A 22,542-nucleotide genomic window follows, 5' to 3' on the forward strand; every position below is an offset into this window, starting at 1 on the left:
TACATTATATAATATATATTAGATATACTTTGTATTTTACGTACAGTATATAATATATATTTGGTGTGCTTGGATATTTTATGTACAGTATATAATATATATTTGGTATACTTTGCTATTTTAGGTACAGTACGTAATATATATCTGCTGTACTTTGATAATTTATGCACAGTATATAATAAATATTTGGTACACATTGATATATTATGTACAGTATATACTATATATTTGGAATAATTTGATATTTTATGTACAGTATATAATATATATTAGGTATAGTTTGATATTTTTTGTACAGTATATAATATATATTAGGTATACTTTGATATTTTATGTTCAGTATATAATAAATATTTGGCATACTTTGATATGTTATGTACAGTATACAACAAATATTTGGTATAATTTGATATTTTATGTTCAGTACATAATATATATTAGGTATCCTTTGATATTTTATGTACGGTATATAATATATATTAGGTATACTTTGATATTTTCTGTACAGTATATAACAAATATTTGGTATAATTTGATATTTTATGTACTGTATATAATATATATTACATATACTTTGATATATTATGTACAGTATATAATTTATTTTTGGTGTACTTTGATATTTTTTGTACAGTATATAATATATATTTATTGTACTTTGATATTTTATTTACAGTAGATCATATAATTTTGTTGAACTTTGATATTTTCTGCAAAGTAAGTAATATATATTTGGTGTGCTTTGATATTTTATGTGCAGTGTATAATATATATTTGGTGTACTTTGATATTTTATGTACAGTATTTAATAAATATTTCGAATAATTTGATATTTTATGTACAGTATATAATATATATTAGGTATACATTGTTATTTTATGTACTGTATATAACATATATTAGGCATAGATTGATATTTTATGTACAGTGGATAATATATTTTTGGTGTACTTTGATATTTTATATACAGTATAAAATATATTTTTGGTGTACTGTGATATTTTATGTACAGTTTATAGTATATATTTGGTGTGCTTTGATATTTTATGTGCGTTGTATAACATATAATTGGTGTGCTGTGATATTTTATATACAGTACATAATAAATATTTGGTATACGTTGACATTTTATTTACTGTATATAATAAATATTTGGTATACTTAGATATTTTATGCACAGTATATAATATATATTAGGCATACGTTGATATATTATGTACCGTATATGATATATATTAGGTATACTTTTATACTTTTTGTACAGTACATAATAAATATTTCTTTTACTTTCATATTTTATGTACAGTATTTAATATATATTTGGTAAAAGTTGATATTTTATATACAGTATATAATTAATATTTGGTATGCTTTGATATTTTAAATGCAGTATTTAATATATATTAAGGATACTTTGATATTTTGTGTATAGTGTATAATACATATTAGATATACTTTGATAAGTTATGTACAGTATATAATAAATATTTGGTTTACTTTCATATTTTATGTACAGTATATAATATATATTAGGTATACTTTGAGATTTTATATACAGTATATATTTTTGGTGTATTTTGATATTTTATGTACAGTTTATAGTATATATTTCGTGTACTTTTATATTTTATGTACAGTATATAATATATTTTTTCTTGTGCTTTGATATTTTATGTACAGTATATAGTATATATTTGGTTTGATTTGATATTTTATGTACAGGGTATAATATATATTTTGTGTAGTTTGATATTTTATGTAAAGTATATAATATATATTTGGTGTGCTTTGATATTTTATGTGCAGTGTATAATATATATTTGGTGTAATTAGATATTTTGTGTCCAGTATAAAATAAATATTTGGTATAATTTGATATTTTATGTACAGTAGACAATAAATATTTGGTATACTTTGATATTTTATGTACAGTATATAATATATAATACATATTAGGTATACTTTGATATTTTATGTACAGTATATAATATATTTTTGGTGTACTTTGATATTTTATGTACAGTATATAGTATATATTAGGTGTATTTTGGTATTATATGTGCAATGTATAATATACATTTGGTGTACTTTGATATATTATGTACAGTATATGATAAATATTTGTTAATCTTTGATATTTTATGCACCGTATATAATAAATATTTGGTATACTTTTATATATTATGTACAGTATATAATATATTTTGGTGAACTTTGATATTTTATGTGCAGTATATAATATATATTTGGTGTACTTTGATATTATATGTACAGTATATAATATATTTTTTGTGTACTTTGATATTTATCTACAGTATATAGTATCTATTTGGTGTGGTTTGATATTTTATGTGCAGTGTTTAATATATTTTTGGTGTAATTTGATATATTATCTAAAGGATATAATAAACATTTGGTAGAATTTGATATTTTATGCACAGTATATAATAAATATTTGGTATACTTCGATATTTTATGTACAGGATATAATAAATATTTGGTATACTTTGATATTTTATGTACAGTATATTTTATATATCTGCTGTACTTTGATATTTTATGTAAAGTATATAATAAATATTTGGTATACTGTGATATTTTATATACATTATATAATATATATTAGGTGTAATTTGATATTTTATGTACAGTATATAACAGATTTTCGGTGTACTTTGATATTTTATATACATTATATTGTATACATTTTGTGTACTTTGATGTTTTATGTACAGTATATAATAAATATTTGGAATACATTGATATATTACGTACAGTTTGTAATCTATATTTGGTGTACTTTGATATATTATGTAGAGTTTATAAATATAGTGGGTGTACTTTGATATTTTATGTACAGTATATAATATATATTTTGTATACCTTGATATTTTATGTTCAGTATATAATATATATTCGGTGTTCTTTGATATTTTATGAACAGTATATAATACTTATTTGGTGGACTTTGATATCTTAGGTAAAATATATAATATATATCTGCTGTATTTTTATATTTTATTTACAGTATATAATATATATTAGGTATACTTTCATATTTTATGTACAGTATATAATTTAGGTATAGTTTGATGTTTTATGTACAGTATATAATAAATATTTGGTATACTTTGATTTTTTATGTACTGTATATAATATATATTAGGAATACTTTGATTTTTTTTGTATAGTATATAATATTTTTTTGGTGTACTTTGATATTTTATGTACAGTACGTAATATATATTTGGTGTAGTTTGATATTTTATGTACAGTATATAATATAATCTTGGTGTACTGTGATATTTTATGTAAAGAATATAATATATATTTGGAGTGCTTTGATATTTTATGAGAGGTGTATAATATATATTTGTTGTACTTTGATATTTTATGTCCAGTATAAAAAAAATTTGGTATAATTTGATATTTTATGTACAGTATACAATAAATATTTGGTATACTTTGATATTTTATGTACAGTATATGATATATATTAGGTATACTTTGATGTTTTATGTACAGTATATAATATATTTTTGGTGTACTGTGATATTTTATGTGCAGTATATAATACATATTGGTGTACTTTGATATTTTAGGTACAGTATATAATATATATCTGCTGTACTTTGATATTTTATGTACTGTATATAATAAATATTTGGTATACTTTGATATTTTATGTACAGTATATAATATATATTGCGTATAATTTGACATTTTATGTACAGTTTGTAATATATATTTGGTGTACTTTGATATTTTATGTACAGTATATATTTTTACTCTACTTTGATACTTTATGTACAGTATATAGTATGTATTTGGTGTGCTTTGACATTTTTCTGCAGTGTATAATATATATTTTGTGTACTTTGTTATTTTATGTACAGTACATAATTAATATTTGCTGTACTTTGACATTTTATGTACACTATATAATATATATATGGTGTGCTTTGATATTTTATGTGCAGTGTATAATATATATTTGGTGTACTTTGATATTTTATGGACAGTATATAATAAATATTTGTTATATTTTGATATTTTATGTACAGTATATAATACATATTAGGTATACTTTGATATTTTATTAATAGTATATAACATATATTAGGTATACTTTGATATTTTATGTACAGTATATAATATATTTTTGGTGTACTTTGATATTGTATGTACAGTATATAATAAATACTTGGTGTACTTTGATATTTTATGTACAGTATATGGTATATATTTGGTGTGCTTTGATATTTTATGTGCAGTGTATAATATATATTTGGAGTACTTCAATATTTTATGTACAGTATATAATAAATATTTGTTTTACTTTGATAGTTTATGTACAGTATATAATAAATATTTGGTATACTTTGATAGTTTATGTACAGTATGTAATAAAGATTTGGTAGATTTTGATATTTTATGTACGCTATATAATATATATTAGTTATACTTTGATATTTTCTGTTCAGTATATAATTAATATATAATAGGTATACTTTGATATTTTATGTACAGTATATAATAGTTGGTATATTTTGATATTTTATGTTCTGTATATAATATATATTTGGTATACATGGATATTTTGTGTACAGTATATAATATATTTTTGGTGCAGTTTGATATTTTATGTAAAGTATATAATATATATTTGGTGTACTATGATATTTTATGTGCAGTATGTAATCAATATTTGGTATACTTTGATATTTTATGTACAGTATATAATATATATTAGGTATACTTGGATATTATATGTACAGTATGTAATATATATTATGTATACTTTTATATTTTATGTACAGTATATAACAAGTGACAGGCCCTTGTCTGTGATGTGCCTAAGGGGGCAATGTGACATTATAACTCTGCACTGGGCACCCAGGTGTCATGCCCTTGTCTGTGATCTGACTACGGAGGCATTGTGAGATCATAACTCTGCACTGGGCACCCAGGTGACAGGACCTTGTCTGTGATCTGCCTAAGGGGGCATTGTGACATCATAAAACTGCCCGGGTAACCCAGGTGACAGACCCATGTCTGTGATCTTCCTAAGGGGGTATTGTGTCATCATAACCCTGCATGGGTCACCCAAGTGACACACCCTTGTTTGTGATCTGCCTAACTGGGAACAGTGACATCATAACTCTGCACTGGTCACCCAGGTGACATACCCTTGTATTTGATCTGCCTAAGTGGGCATTGTGACATCATAACTCTTCACTGGTTACCCAGGTGACAGACCCTTGTCTGTGATCTGCCTAAGGGGGCATTGTGACATCATAACTCTGCACTGGTTTCTCAGGTGACAGACCCATGTCTGTGATCTGCCTAAAGGGGCTTTGTGACATCATAACTCTGTACTGGTCACCATGGTGACAGACCCTTGTCTGTGATCTGCCTGAGGTTACATTATGACATCATAACTGTGTACTGGTCACCCAGGTGACAGACCCTTGTCTGTGATCTGCCTAAGGGGGCAGTGTGACATCATAACTCTGCACTGGTCACCAAGGTGACATACCCTTGTCTGTGATCTGCCAAAGGGGGCATTGTGACATCATAACTGTGCACTGGTCACCCAGGTGACAGACCCTTCTCTGTGATCTGCCTAAGGACGCATTGTGACATCATAACTCTGCACGGATCACCCAGGTGACAGACCTTTATCTGTGATCTGCCTAAGGGGGCATTGTGACATCATAACTCTCCACGGGTAACCCTGGTGACAAACTGTTTTCTTTGATCTGCTTAAGTGGGCATTGGGTCATCATGACTCTGCACTGGGCACCCAGGTGACAGACCCTTGTCAGTGATCTGCCTAAGGTGGCATTGTGACATCATAACTCTGCACTGGGCACCCAGGAGACAGACCCTTGTCTTTGATCTGCCTAAACGGGCATTTTGTCATCATAACATAGCACGTGTCACCGAGGTGACAGACCCTTGTCTTTGATCTGCCTAAGGGGGCATTGTGACATCATAAATCTGCACTGGTCACCGTGTTGACAGACCCTTCTCTGTGATCTGCCTAAGGGGGCATTGTGACATCATAATTCTCCACTGGTCACCCCGGTGACAGACCCTTGTCTGTGATCTGCCTAAGGGGGCATTGTGACATCATAACTCTGCACTGGTCACCCAGGTGACAGACCGTTGTCTGTGATCTGCCTAAGGGGGCATTGTGAAAACATAACTATGCACTGGACACCCAGGTGACAGACCCCTGCCTTTGATCAGCCTAAGGGGGCATTGTGACATCACAACTCTGTACTCGTCACCAAGGTGACAACCTCTTGTCTGTGATCTGTCTAAGGGGGCATTGTGACATCATAACTCTGCACTGGTCACCCAGGTGACAGACCCTTGTCTGTGATCAGGCTACGGGGGCACTGTGACATCATAATTCTGCTCTGGTCACCGTGGGGACAGACCCTTGTCTGTCATCTGCCTATGGGGGCATTGTGACATCATAACTGTGCATTGGTCACCGGGGCGACAGACCCTTGTCTCTGATCTGCCAAAAGGGGCATTGTGACCTCATAACTCTACACTGGTCACCCAGGTGGCAGACCCTTGTCTGTGATCTGCCTAAGGGAGCATTGTGACATCATGACACTGCACTTGTCACCGAGATGACAGACCCTTGTCTGTGATCGGACTAAGGGGGCATTTTGACATCACAACTCTGCACTGGTCACCCAGGTGACAGACCCTTGTCCATGGTCTGCCTACGGGGTCATTGTGACATCATAATTCTTCACTGGTTACCCAGGGGACTGACGTTGTCTTTGATCTGCCCAAGGGGGAAATGTGACATCATAACTCTGCAATGGTCACCCAGGTGACAGACAATTGTCTGTGATTTGCCTAAGGGGGCATTGTGACATCATAACTCTGCGCTTGTCACCCAGGTGACAGACTCTTGTCTGTGACCTGCCTAAGGGGGCAATGTGACATCATAACTCTGCACTGGTCACCCAAGTTACAGACCCTTGTCTTTGATCTCTCTAAAGGGACATTGTGACATCATAACACTGCACTGGTCACCCAGGTGACAGGCCCTTGTCTGTGATCTGCTAAGGGGGCATTGTGACATCATAACTCTGCACTGTTCACCCAGGTGACAGACCCTTCTCCATGATCTGCCTAAGGGGTCGTTGTGTCATCATAACTCTGTACTGGTCACCCTGGTGAGAGACCATTGTCCGTGATCTTAATAAGTGGGCATTATGACATCATAACTCTGCACTGGTCACCCAGGTGACAGATCCTTTTCTGTGATCTGCCTAAGGGGGCATTGTGACATCATAACTATGCACTGGTCACCCAGGTGACAGACCCTTGTCTTTGATCTCTCTAAGGGGGCATTTTGACATCATAGCACTGCACAAGTCACCGTGGTGACAGACCATTGTCTGTGATCTGCCTAAGGGGGCATTGTGACTTCATAACTGTGCACTGGTCTCCCAGGTGAGACACCCTTGTCTGTGATCTGTATAAGGGGTCATTGTGACATCATACCTCTGACCTGGTCACCCAAGTGACCGACCCTTGTCTGTGATCCGCCTAAGGGGGCATTGTGACCTCATAACTCGCCACTCGTCACCCAGGCGTCAGACCCTTGTCTGTGATCTGCCTAAGGGGGCATTGTGACATCATAACTCTGCACTGGTCACCCAGGTGACAGACCATTTTCTGTGATCTGCCTAAGGGGGCATTGTTGCATCATAACTCTTCACTAGTCACCGTGGAGACAGACCCTTGTCTGTGATCTGCCTCAGAGGGCATTGTGACATCATAACTGTGCAGTGGTAACCCAGGTGACGTACCCTTGACTGTGATCTGCCTAGGGGGTCATTGTGACATCATAACTGTGCACTGGAAACACAGGTGACATACCCCTGACTGTGATCTGCCTAAGGTGGCATTGTGACATCACAACTCTGCAGTAGTCACGCAGGTGACACACCCTTGTCTGTGATCTGCCTAAGGGGGCATTGTGACATCAGAACTCTGCACTGGTCACCCAGGTGACAGACCCTTGTCTGTGATCTGCCCAAGGGGGCATTGTGACATCATAACTATGTACGAGGCAACCAGGTGGCAGACCCTTGTGTGTGATCTGCCTAAGGGGGCATTGTGACATCAAAACACTACACGTTTCACCCATGTGACTGGCCCTTGAATGTGATCTGCCTAAGGGGCTATTGAGACATCATAACTCTGCACTGGTCACCCAGGTGACACAGCCTTGTCTTTGATCTGCCTAAGGGGGCATTGTGACATCATAACTCTGCATTGGTCACCTAGGTGGCAGACTCTTGTCTTTGATCTCCCTGTGTGGGCATTGTGACATTATAACTCTGCACTGGTCACCCAGTAGACAGACCCTTGTTTGTGATCTGCCTAAGGGGGCATTGTGACATCATAACTCTGCACGCGTCTCCCAGGTGTCAGACCCTTGTCTGTGATATGCGTAAAGGGGCATTGTGACAACATATCTCAGCACGGGTCACCCAGGTGACAGACCCTTGTCTCTGATCTGCCTAAGTGTGTATTGTGACTTCATAACTCTGCACTGGTCACACAGGTGACAGACCCTTGTCTGTGATCGGCCTAAGGGGCATTGTGACATCATAACTCTGCACGGGTCACCCAGGTGACAGACCCTTGTCTGTAATCTGCTTAAGGGGGAAATATGACATCATAACTCTGTACTGGTCACCCAGCTGTCAGACCCTTGTCTGTGATCTGCCTCAGGGGGCATTGTGATATCACAACACTGCACAGGTCACCCTGGTGTCAGACCCTTGTCTGTGATCTGCCTGAGGGGGCATTGTGACATCATAACTGTGCCCTGGTCACCCAGGTGACAGGCCCTTGTCTGTGATCTGGCTGAGTGATCATTGTGACATCATAACTCTGCACTGGTCACCCAGGTGATAGGCCCATGTCTGTGATCTGCCTAAGGGGGCATTGTGACATCATAACTCTCCACTGATCAACCAGTTGACAGGCCCTTGTCTGTGATCTGCCTAAGGTGGCATTGTGACTTCATAACTCTGCACTGGTTACCCACGTGACAGTCCCTTGTTTTTAACCTGCCTAAGGGGGCATTGTGACATCATAACTCTGCACCGGGCACCCAGGTGACAGGCCCTTGTCTGTGATCTGCCTAAGGTGGCATTGTGCCATCATATCTCTGCACTGGGCACCCAGGTGACAGGCCCTTGTCTGTGGACTGCCTAACGGGGCATTGTGACATCATAACCCTGCACTGTTTACCCAGGTCACAGACCCTTGTCTGTGATCTGTCTGAGGGGTCATTGTGACATCATAACTCTGCACTGGACACCCTGGTGACAGAACCTTGTCTGTGATCTGCCTGATTGGGCATTGTGACATCATAACTCTGCACTGGTCACCAAGGTGACAGACACTTGTCTCTGATCTGCCTAATGGGTCATTGTGACATCATAAGTCTGCATTGGTCACCCAGGTGACAGAACCTTTTCTGTGATCTGCCTTAGCGGGCATTGTGACATCATAACTCCGCTCTGGTCACGAAGGTGTGAGAGCCTTGACTTTGATCTGCTTAAGGGGGCATTGTGACATCATTACTCTGCACTGGGCACCAAGGTGACAGGCCTTGTCTGTGATCTGCCTAACGGGGAATTGTGAGCTCATAACTCTGCACTGGATACCCAGGTGACAGGCCCTTGTCTGTGATCTGCCTAAGGGGACATTGTGACATCATAACTCTGCAACGGTCACTCTTGTTACAAACCCTTGTCTGTGATCTGTCTAAGGGGGCATTGTGACCTCATAACTCTGCACTGGGCACACAGGTGACAGGCGCTTTTCTTTGATATGCCTAAGGGGGCTTTGTGACATCACATTTCTGCAGTCGTCACCCAGGTGACAGGCCCTTGTCTGTGATGTGCACAAGGGGGCATTGTGACATCATAACTCTGCACTGGGCACCTAGGTGACAGGCCCTTCTCTGTGATCTGCTTAAGGGTGCATTGTGACATCGTAACTCTGCACTGGTCACCCAGGTGACAGTACCTTGTTTGTGATATGCCTAAGGGGGCATTGTGACGTCATAACTCAGCACTGGTCACCCAGGTGACAGGCCCTTGTCTGTGATCTAAGGGGGCATTGTGACATGATAACCCTGCACTAGTCACCCAGGTGACAGGCCCTTGTCTGCGATCTGCCTAAGGGGGCATTGTGATATCATAACACTGCCCTGGTCACCAAGGTGTGAGAACCTTGTCTGTGATCCGCCTAAGGGTGCATTGTGACATCATAACTCTGCACTGGGGACCCAAGTGACAGACCCTTGTCTGTGATCTGCCTAATGGGGCATTGTGACATCATAACTCTGCACTGGTCAGCCAGTTGAGAGACACTTGTCTGTGATCTGCCTAAGCGGGCATTGTGACATCATAATTCTGCACTGGTCATCCATGTGACACCGTTGTCTTTGATCTGCTTAAGGGGGATTGTGACATCATAACTCTGCACTGGGCACCAAGGTGACAGGCCCTTGACTGTGATCTGCCTAAGGGGGCATTGTGACATCATAACTCTCAACTGGTCACCCAGGGGACAGGTCCTTGTCTGTGATCTGCCTAAGGGGGCTTTGTGACATGATAACTCTGCACATGGCACCCAGGTGACAGGCCCTTTTCTGTGATATGCCTAAGGGGACATTGTGACATCATAACTCTGCACTGGTCACCGAGGTGTCAGACTTTTTCTGTGATCTGCCTAAGGGGTCATTGTGACATCATAACTCTGCAACGGTCACGCAGGTGACAGAACCTTGTGTGTTATCTGCCTAAGGGGGCATTGTGACATCATAACTGTGCACTGGTCTCCAAGGTGAGAGACCTTTGTCTCTGATCTGCCTATGGGGGAATTGTGACATCCTAACGCTGCAATGGTCACCAAGGTGAGAGACCCTTTTCTGTGATCTGCCTAAGGGGGCATTGTGACATCATATCTCTGCACTGGGCACCCAGGTGACAGACCCTTGTCTTTGATCTGCCTATGGGGGCATTTTGACATCATAACTCTTCACTGGTCGCCCAGATGACAGTCCCTTGTCTGTGATCTGCCTATGGCGGCGGCATTGTGATATCATAACTCGGCACTGGTCACCCAGGTGACAGGCCCGAGTCTGTGATCTGCCTAAGGGGGCATTGCGACATCGCAACTCTGCAATGGTCACCCAGTTGGCAGACTGTTGGCTTTGATCTGCCTAAGGGGGCATTTTGACATCATAACTCTACTCTGGGCACCAAGGTGAAAGACCCTTGTCTGTTATCTGCCTAAGGGGGCATTGTGGCATCCTAAATCTGCATTGGTAACCCAGGTGACATACCCTTGTCAATGATCTGCCTAAGGGGGTATTGTGACATCATAACCCTGAACTGTTCACCCTAGTGACAGACCCTTGACTGTGATCTGCCCAACGGGGCATTGTGATATCATACATCTGCACTGGTCACCCAGGTGACAGTCCCTTGTCTGAGATCTGCCTAAGGGGGCATTGTGACTTCATAACACTGCACTGTTCACCCAGGGGACAGGCCCTTGTCTGTGATCTAAGGAGTTTTTTGACTTCATAACTCTGCACTGGGCACCCAGGTGACAGACACATTTCTGTGATATCCCTAAGGGGGCATTGTGACATCATAAATCTGCACTGGTAACCCAGGGGACAGACCCTTGCCTGTGATCTGCCTAAGGGGGCATTGTTACATCATAACTCTGCACTGGTCACCCAGGTGACAGGCCCTTGTCTGTGGTCTGCCTAAGTGGGCATTGTGACATCATAACTCTGCACTGGTCACCTAGGTGACAGTCCGTTGTCTATGATCTGGCTAAGGGGCCATTGTGACATCATATCTCTGCACTGGGAACCCAGGTGATAGGCCCCTGGCTTTGGTCGTCCTAAGGCGGCATTGTGACATCATAACTCTGCACTGCTCACCCAGGTGACAGGCCCTTGTCTGTGATCTGCGTAAGGCAACATTGTGACATCATAAATCTGCATTGGTAACCCAGGGGACATACCCTTGTGTTTGATCTGCCTAAGGGAGAATTGTGACATCATAACCCTGAACTGTTCACCCTGGTGACAGAGCCTTGACTGCGATCTGCCTTAGGGGCATTGTGACATCATAACTCTTCACTGGGCACCCAGGTGACAGGCCCTTGTCGGTGATCTGCCCAAGGGGGCATTGTGACATCATAACTCTGCACTGGTCACCTAGGTGACAGGCCGTTGTCTGTGATCTTCTTAAGGGTGCATTGTGACATCGTAACTCTGCACTGGTCACTCAGGTGACAGACCCTTGTCTATGATCTGCCTAAGGGGTCATTGTGACGTAATAACGCTGCACTGGTCACCCAGGTGACAGAACCTTGTCTGTGATCTCCCTAAGGGGGCATTGTGACATCATAAAACTGCACTGGTCACCCAGGTGACTCTCCCTTGTCCGTGATCTGCCGAATGGGACATTGTGACATCATAACTCTGCACTGGTCACCCTGGTGACAGACCCTTGTCTTTTATCTGCCTAAGGGGTCTTTGTGACATCATAACTCCGCACTGGTCACACAGCTGAAAGAAAATTGGCTGTAGTCTGCCTAAGGGGGTATTGTGACATCATAACTCTGCACTGGTAACCCAGGTGACAGTAAGTTGTCTGTGATCAGCCTAAGGGGGCATTTTGACATGATAACTCTGCACTGGTCACCCAGGTGACAGGCCCTTGTCTGTGATCTGCCTAATGGGGCGTGGTGACATAATAACTCTGCACAGGTCTCCCAGGTGAGAGACCCTTGTCTGTGATCTGCCTAACGGGGCATTGTAACATCGTAATTTTGCACTGGTCACCCAGGTGACAGACCGTTGTCTTTGATCTGCTTAAGGGGGCATTGTGACATCATAACCCTGCACTGGGCACCAAGGTGTCAGGCCCTTGTCTGTGATCTGCCTAAGGGGGCATTGTGACACCATAACTCTGCACTGGGCACCCAGGTGACAGGCCCTTGTCTTTGATCTGCCTAAGGTGGCATAGAGACATCATTAATCTGCACTGGACACCAAGGTGACAGACCATTGTCTGTGATCTCGCTAAGGGGACATTGTGACTTCATAAATCTTCACTGGAACCCAGGGGACAGACCCTTGTCTGTGATCTTCCTAAGGGGGATTGTGTCATAATAAATCTGCACTGGTCGCCCTGGTGACAGACCCTTTACCGTGATCTGCCTAAGGGGGCATTGTGACATCATAACTCTGCACTGGTCACCCTGGTGAAAGACCCTTGTCTGTGATCTGCCTAAGGGGGCATTGTGACATCATAACTCTGCACTGGTCACCCAGGTGACAGGCCCTTGTCTCAGATCTGCCTAAGGGGGCATTCTGACATCATAACTCTGCACTGGGCACCAAGGTGACAGTCCCTTGTGTTTGATCTGCCTAAGGGGGCATTGTGACATCCTAACTTTGCACTGGGTGCCAAGGTGATAGGCACTTGTCTTTGATCTGCCTAAGGGGGCATTGTGACATCATATCTCTGCACTGGGAATCCAGGTGGTAGGCCCTTGGCTTTGATCTGCCGAAGGGGGAATTGTGACATCATAACTCTGCACTGGTCACCCTGGTGACAGACACATGTCTGTGATCTGCCTAAGGGACAATGCGACATCATAACCCTGCACTGGTAACCCAGGTGAGAGACCCTTGTCTGTGATCTGCCTAAGGGGGCATTGTGACATCATAACTCTGCACTGGTCACCCAAGTGACTCTCCCTTCACTGTGATCTGCTTAAGGGGGCATTGTGACATCATAAATCTGCACTGGGCACCGAGGTGACAGGCCCTTTTCTTTGATGTGCCTAAGATGGCATTGTGACAACATATCTCTGCACTGGGTACCCAGGTGACAGGCCCTTGTCTGTGGTCTGCCTAAGGGGGCATTGTGACATTATAACTCTGCACTGGTCACCCAGGTGATAGGCCCTTGTCTGTGATCTGCCTATGGGGTCATTGTGACATGATAACCCTTCACTGGGCACCCAGGTGACAGAACCTTGTCTGTGATCTGCCCAAGGGGGCATTGTAACATCATAACTCTGCACTGGTCACCAAGTTGAGAGACCCTTGTCTTTGATCTGCTTAAGGGGTCATTGTGACATCATAACTCGGCCCTGGGAGCCAAGTTGACAGGCACTTGTCTGTGATCTGCGTAAGGGGGCATTGTGACATCATAACTCTGCCCTGGGCACCCAGGTGACAGGCCCTTGTTTTTGATCTGCCTAAGGGGGCATTGTGACATCATAACTCTGCACCGGACACCCAGGTGAAAGACCCCTGTCTGCGATCACAATAAGGGGGCATTGTGACATCATAAATCTGCACTGGTAACCCAGGTGACAGACCCTTGTCTGTGATCTGCCTAAGGGGGCATTGTGACATCATAACACTGCAATGGTCACCCTGGTGACCGACCATTGTCTTTGATCGACCTAAGGGGACATTGTGACATCATAACTCTGCACTGGTCACCCAGGTGTAAGACCCTTCTCTGTGATCTGGCTAAGGGGGCACTGTGACATCATATCTCTGCACTGGGCACCCAGGTGACAGGCCCTTGTCTGTGATCTGCGTAAGGGGGCTTTGTGACATCATAACTCTGCACTGGTCACTCAGGTGACAGGCCTTTGTCTGTGATCTGGCTAAGGGGGCATTGTGACGTCATAACTCTGCACCGGGCACCCAAGTGACAGACCCTTGTCTGTGATCTGCTTAAGGGCACATTGTGACTTCATAACTCTGCACTGGGCAGCAAGGTGACAGTCCCTTCTCTGTGATCAGCCTAAGGGTTCATTGTGACATCCTAACATTGCACTGGGTGCCAAGGTGATAGGCACTTGTCTTTGATCTGCCTAAGGGGGCATGGTGACATCATATCTCTGCACTGGGCACCCAGGTGGCAGGCCCTTGGCTTTGATCTGCCGAAGGGGGCATTGTGACATCATAACTCTGCACTGGACACCTAGGTGAGAGACCCTTGTCAGTGATCTCCCTAAGAGGGAATTGTGACATCATAAATCTGCACTGGGCACCGAGGTGACAGACCCTTGTCTGTGATCTGCCTAAGGGGGCGTTGTGACATCATAACTCTGCACTGGTCACCCAGGTGACAGGCCCTTGTCTCAGATCTGCCTAAGGGGGCATTCTGACATCATAACTCTGCACTGGGCACCAAGGTGACAGTCCCTTGTGTTTGATCTGCCTAAGGGGGCATTGTGACATCCTAACTTTGCACTGGGTGCCAAGGTGATAGGCACTTGTCTTTGATCTGCCTAAGGGGGCATTGTGACATCATATCTCTGCACTGGGAATCCAGGTGGTAGGCCCTTGGCTTTGATCTGCCGAAGGGGGAATTGTGACATCATAACTCTGCACTGGTCACCCTGGTGACAGACACATGTCTGTGATCTGCCTAAGGGACAATGCGACATCATAACCCTGCACTGGTAACCCAGGTGAGAGACCCTTGTCTGTGATCTGCCTAAGGGGGCATTGTGACATCATAACTCTGCACTGGTCACCCAAGTGACTCTCCCTTCACTGTGATCTGCTTAAGGGGGCATTGTGACATCATAAATCTGCACTGGGCACCGAGGTGACAGGCCCTTTTCTTTGATGTGCCTAAGATGGCATTGTGACAACATATCTCTGCACTGGGTACCCAGGTGACAGGCCCTTGTCTGTGGTCTGCCTAAGGGGGCATTGTGACATTATAACTCTGCACTGGTCACCCAGGTGATAGGCCCTTGTCTGTGATCTGCCTATGGGGTCTTTGTGACATGATAACCCTTCACTGGGCACCCAGGTGACAGAACCTTGTCTGTGATCTGCCCAAGGGGGCATTGTAACATCATAACTCTGCACTGGTCACCAAGTTGAGAGACCCTTGTCTTTGATCTGCTTAAGGGGTCATTGTGACATCATAACTCGGCCCTGGGAGCCAAGTTGACAGGCACTTGTCTGTGATCTGCGTAAGGGGGCATTGTGACATCATAACTCTGCCCTGGGCACCCAGGTGACAGGCCCTTGTTTTTGATCTGCCTAAGGGGGCATTGTGACATCATAACTCTGCACCGGACACCCAGGTGAAAGACCCCTGTCTGCGATCACAATAAGGGGGCATTGTGACATCATAAATCTGCACTGGTAACCCAGGTGACAGACCCTTGTCTGTGATCTGCCTAAGGGGGCATTGTGACATCATAACACTGCAATGGTCACCCTGGTGACCGACCATTGTCTTTGATCGACCTAAGGGGACATTGTGACATCATAACTCTGCACTGGTCACCCAGGTGTAAGACCCTTCTCTGTGATCTGGCTAAGGGGGCACTGTGACATCATATCTCTGCACTGGGCACCCAGGTGACAGGCCCTTGTCTGTGATCTGCGTAAGGGGGCTTTGTGACATCATAACTCTGCACTGGTCACTCAGGTGACAGGCCTTTGTCTGTGATCTGGCTAAGGGGGCATTGTGACGTCATAACTCTGCACCGGGCACCCAAGTGACAGACCCTTGTCTGTGATCTGCTTAAGGGCACATTGTGACTTCATAACTCTGCACTGGGCAGCAAGGTGACAGTCCCTTCTCTGTGATCAGCCTAAGGGTTCATTGTGACATCCTAACATTGCACTGGGTGCCAAGGTGATAGGCACTTGTCTTTGATCTGCCTAAGGGGGCATGGTGACATCATATCTCTGCACTGGGCACCCAGGTGGCAGGCCCTTGGCTTTGATCTGCCGAAGGGGGCATTGTGACATCATAACTCTGCACTGGACACCTAGGTGAGAGACCCTTGTCAGTGATCTCCCTAAGAGGGAATTGTGACATCATAAATCTGCACTGGGCACCGAGGTGACAGACCCTTGTCTGTGATCTGCCTAAGGGGGCGTTGTGACATCATAACTCTGCACTGGTCACCCAGGTGACAGGCCCTTGTCTCAGATCTGCCTAAGGGGGCATTCTGACATCATAACTCTGCACTGGGCACCAAGGTGACAGTCCCTTGTGTTTGATCTGCCTAAGGGGGCATTGTGACATCCTAACTTTGCACTGGGTGCCAAGGTGATAGGCACTTGTCTTTGATCTGCCTAAGGGGGCATTGTGACATCATATCTCTGCACTGGGAATCCAGGTGGTAGGCCCTTGGCTTTGATCTGCCGAAGGGGGAATTGTGACATCATAACTCTGCACTGGTCACCCTGGTGACAGACACATGTCTGTGATCTGCCTAAGGGACAATGCGACATCATAACCCTGCACTGGTAACCCAGGTGAGAGACCCTTGTCTGTGATCTGCCTAAGGGGGCATTGTGACATCATAACTCTGCACTGGTCACCCAAGTGACTCTCCCTTCACTGTGATCTGCTTAAGGGGGCATTGTGACATCATAAATCTGCACTGGGCACCGAGGTGACAGGCCCTTTTCTTTGATGTGCCTAAGATGGCATTGTGACAACATATCTCTGCACTGGGTACCCAGGTGACAGGCCCTTGTCTGTGGTCTGCCTAAGGGGGCATTGTGACATTATACCTCTGCACTGGTCACCCAGGTGATAGGCCCTTGTCTGTGATCTGCCTATGGGGTCATTGTGACATCATAACCCTTCACTGGGCACCCAGGTGACAGAACCTTGTCTGTGATCTGCCCAAGGGGGCATTGTAACATCATAACTCTGCACTGGTCACCAAGTTGAGAGACCCTTGTCTTTGATCTGCTTAAGGGGTCATTGTGACATCATAACTCGGCCCTGGGAGCCAAGTTGACAGGCACTTGTCTGTGATCTGCGTAAGGGGGCATTGTGACATCATAACTCTGCCCTGGGCACCCAGGTGACAGGCCCTTGTTTTTGATCTGCCTAAGGGGGCATTGTGACATCATAACTCTGCACTGGACACCCAGGTGAAAGACCCCTGTCTGCGATCACAATAAGGGGGCATTGTGACATCATAAATCTGCACTGGTAACCCAGGTGACAGACCCTTGTCTGTGATCTGCCTAAGGGGGCATTGTGACATCATAACACTGCAATGGTCACCCTGGTGACCGACCATTGTCTTTGATCGACCTAAGGGGACATTGTGACATCATAACTCTGCACTGGTCACCCAGGTGTAAGACCCTTCTCTGTGATCTGGCTAAGGGGGCATTGTGACATCATATCTCTGCACTGGGCACCCAGGTGACAGGCCCTTGTCTGTGATCTGCGTAAGGGGGCATTGTGACATCATAACTCTGCACTGGTCACTCAGGTGACAGGCCTTTGTCTGTGATCTGCCTAAGGGGGCATTGTGACGTCATAACTCTGCACCGGGCACCCTAGTGACAGACCCTTGTCTGTGATCTGCTTAAGGGCACATTGTGACATCATAACTCTGCACTGGGCAGCAAGGTGACAGTCCCTTCTCTGTGATCAGCCTAAGGGTTCATTGTGACATCCTAACATTGCACTGGGTGCCAAGGTGATAGGCACTTGTCTTTGATCTGCCTAAGGGGGCATGGTGACATCATATCTCTGCACTGGGCACCCAGGTGGCAGGCCCTTGGCTTTGATCTGCCGAAGGGGGCATTGTGACATCATAACTCTGCACTGGACACCTAGGTGAGAGACCCTTGTCAGTGATCTCCCTAAGAGGGAATTGTGACATCATAAATCTGCACTGGGCACCGAGGTGACAGACCCTTGTCTGTGATCTGCCTAAGGGGGCGTTGTGACATCATAACTCTGCACTGGTCACCCTGGTGACAGACACATGTCTGTGATCTGCCTAAGGGGACATTGCAACATCATAACCCTGCACTGGTAACCCAGGTGAGAGACCCTTGACTGTGATCTGCCTAAGGGGACATTGCGACATCATAACCCTGCACTGGTAACCCAGGTGAGAGACCCTTGACAGTGATCTGCCTAAGGGGGCATTGTGACAACATAACTCTTCACTGGTCACCCAGGTGACAGGCCCTTGTCTGTGATCTGCCTAAGGGGGCATTGTGACATCATAACTCTGCACTGGACACCCAGGTGACAGACCCTTGTCTGGGATCTGCCTAAGGTTGCATTGTGACATCATAACTCTGCACTGGTCACCTAGGTGACAGGCCGTTGTCTGTGATCTTCTTAAGGGTGCATTGTGACATCGTAACTCTGCACTGGTCACTCAGGTGACAGACCCTTGTCTATGATCTGCCTAAGGGGTCATTGTGACGTAATAACGCTGCACTGGTCACCCAGGTGACAGAACCTTGTCTGTGATCTCCCTAAGGGGGCATTGTGACATCATAAAACTGCACTGGTCACCCAGGTGACTCTCCCTTGTCCGTGATCTGCCGAATGGGACATTGTGACATCATAACTCTGCACTGGTCACCCTGGTGACAGACCCTTGTCTTTTATCTGCCTAAGGGGTCTTTGTGACATCATAACTCCGCACTGGTCACACAGCTGAAAGAAAATTGGCTGTAGTCTGCCTAAGGGGGTATTGTGACATCATAACTCTGCACTGGTGACCCAGGTGACAGTAAGTTGTCTGTGATCAGCCTAAGGGGGCATTTTGACATGATAACTCTGCACTGGTCACCCAGGTGACAGGCCCTTGTCTGTGATCTGCCTAATGGGGCGTGGTGACATAATAACTCTGCACAGGTCTCCCAGGTGAGAGACCCTTGTCTGTGATCTGCCTAACGGGGCATTGTAACATCGTAATTTTGCACTGGTCACCCAGGTGACAGACCGTTGTCTTTGATCTGCTTAAGGGGGCATTGTGACATCATAACCCTGCACTGGGCACCAAGGTGTCAGGCCCTTGTCTGTGATCTGCCTAAGGGGGCATTGTGACACCATAACTCTGCACTGGGCACCCAGGTGACAGGCCCTTGTCTTTGATCTGCCTAAGGTGGCATAGAGACATCATTAATCTGCACTGGACACCAAGGTGACAGACCATTGTCTGTGATCTCGCTAAGGGGACATTGTGACTTCATAAATCTTCACTGGAACCCAGGGGACAGACCCTTGTCTGTGATCTTCCTAAGGGGGATTGTGTCATAATAAATCTGCACTGGTCGCCCTGGTGACAGACCCTTTACCGTGATCTGCCTAAGGGGGCATTGTGACATCATAACTCTGCACTGGTCACCCTGGTGAAAGACCCTTGTCTGTGATCTGCCTAAGGGGGCATTGTGACATCATAACTCTGCACTGGTCACCCAGGTGACAGGCCCTTGTCTCAGATCTGCCTAAGGGGGCATTCTGACATCATAACTCTGCACTGGGCACCAAGGTGACAGTCCCTTGTGTTTGATCTGCCTAAGGGGGCATTGTGACATCCTAACTTTGCACTGGGTGCCAAGGTGATAGGCACTTGTCTTTGATCTGCCTAAGGGGGCATTGTGACATCATATCTCTGCACTGGGAATCCAGGTGGTAGGCCCTTGGCTTTGATCTGCCGAAGGGGGAATTGTGACATCATAACTCTGCACTGGTCACCCTGGTGACAGACACATGTCTGTGATCTGCCTAAGGGACAATGCGACATCATAACCCTGCACTGGTAACCCAGGTGAGAGACCCTTGTCTGTGATCTGCCTAAGGGGGCATTGTGACATCATAACTCTGCACTGGTCACCCAAGTGACTCTCCCTTCACTGTGATCTGCTTAAGGGGGCATTGTGACATCATAAATCTGCACTGGGCACCGAGGTGACAGGCCCTTTTCTTTGATGTGCCTAAGATGGCATTGTGACAACATATCTCTGCACTGGGTACCCAGGTGACAGGCCCTTGTCTGTGGTCTGCCTATGGGGTCATTGTGACATGATAACCCTTCACTGGGCACCCAGGTGACAGAACCTTGTTTTTGATCTGCCTAAGGGGGCATTGTGACATCATAACTCTGCACTGGACACCCAGGTGAAAGACCCCTGTCTGCGATCACAATAAGGGGGCATTGTGACATCATAAATCTGCACTGGTAACCCAGGTGACAGACCCTTGTCTGTGATCTGCCTAAGGGGGCATTGTGACATCATAACACTGCAATGGTCACCCTGGTGACCGACCATTGTCTTTGATCGACCTAAGGGGACATTGTGACATCATAACTCTGCACTGGTCACCCAGGTGTAAGACCCTTCTCTGTGATCTGGCTAAGGGGGCATTGTGACATCATATCTCTGCACTGGGCACCCAGGTGACAGGCCCTTGTCTGTGATCTGCGTAAGGGGGCATTGTGACATCATAACTCTGCACTGGTCACTCAGGTGACAGGCCTTTGTCTGTGATCTGCCTAAGGGGGCATTGTGACGTCATAACTCTGCACCGGGCACCCAAGTGACAGACCCTTGTCTGTGATCTGCTTAAGGGCACATTGTGACATCATAACTCTGCACTGGGCAGCAAGGTGACAGTCCCTTCTCTGTGATCAGCCTAAGGGTTCATTGTGACATCCTAACATTGCACTGGGTGCCAAGGTGATAGGCACTTGTCTTTGATCTGCCTAAGGGGGCATGGTGACATCATATCTCTGCACTGGGCACCCAGGTGGCAGGCCCTTGGCTTTGATCTGCCGAAGGGGGCATTGTGACATCATAACTCTGCACTGGACACCTAGGTGAGAGACCCTTGTCAGTGATCTCCCTAAGAGGGAATTGTGACATCATAAATCTGCACTGGGCACCGAGGTGACAGACCCTTGTCTGTGATCTGCCTAAGGGGGCGTTGTGACATCATAACTCTGCACTGGTCACCCTGGTGACAGACACATGTCTGTGATCTGCCTAAGGGGACATTGCAACATCATAACCCTGCACTGGTAACCCAGGTGAGAGACCCTTGACTGTGATCTGCCTAAGGGGGCATTGTGACAACATAACTCTTCACTGGTCACCCAGGTGACAGGCCCTTGTCTGTGATCTGCCTAAGGGGGCATTGTGACATCATAACTCTGCACTGGACACCCAGGTGACAGACCCTTGTCTGGGATCTGCCTAAGGTTGCATTGTGACATCATAACTCTGCACTGGGCACCCAGGTGACAGGCCCTTTTCTGTGATCTGCCTAAGGGGACATTGTGACATCATAACACTGCACTGATCACCCAGTTGACAGGCCCTTGTCTGTTTTCTCTGTAAGGGGGCATTGTGACATCATATCTCTGCACTGGGCATCCAGGTGACATTCCCTTTTCTGTGATCCGCCTAAGGGGGCACTGTGACATCATAACTCTGCCCTGGTCACCCATGTGACAGGCCCTTGTCTGTGATCTGCCTAAGGGGGCATTGTGACATTGTAACTCTGCACTGCGCACCCAGATGTCAGGCCCTTGAATTTGATCTGCCTAAGGGGGCATTGTGACATCATATCTCTGCACTGGAAACCCAGGTGACAGGCTGTTGTCTGTGATCTG

The sequence above is a fragment of the Gorilla gorilla genome, chromosome 12 (genome assembly GCF_029281585.2).
Source record: "Gorilla gorilla gorilla isolate KB3781 chromosome 12, NHGRI_mGorGor1-v2.1_pri, whole genome shotgun sequence".
In the NCBI taxonomy this organism is placed as follows: Eukaryota; Metazoa; Chordata; class Mammalia; order Primates; family Hominidae; genus Gorilla; species Gorilla gorilla.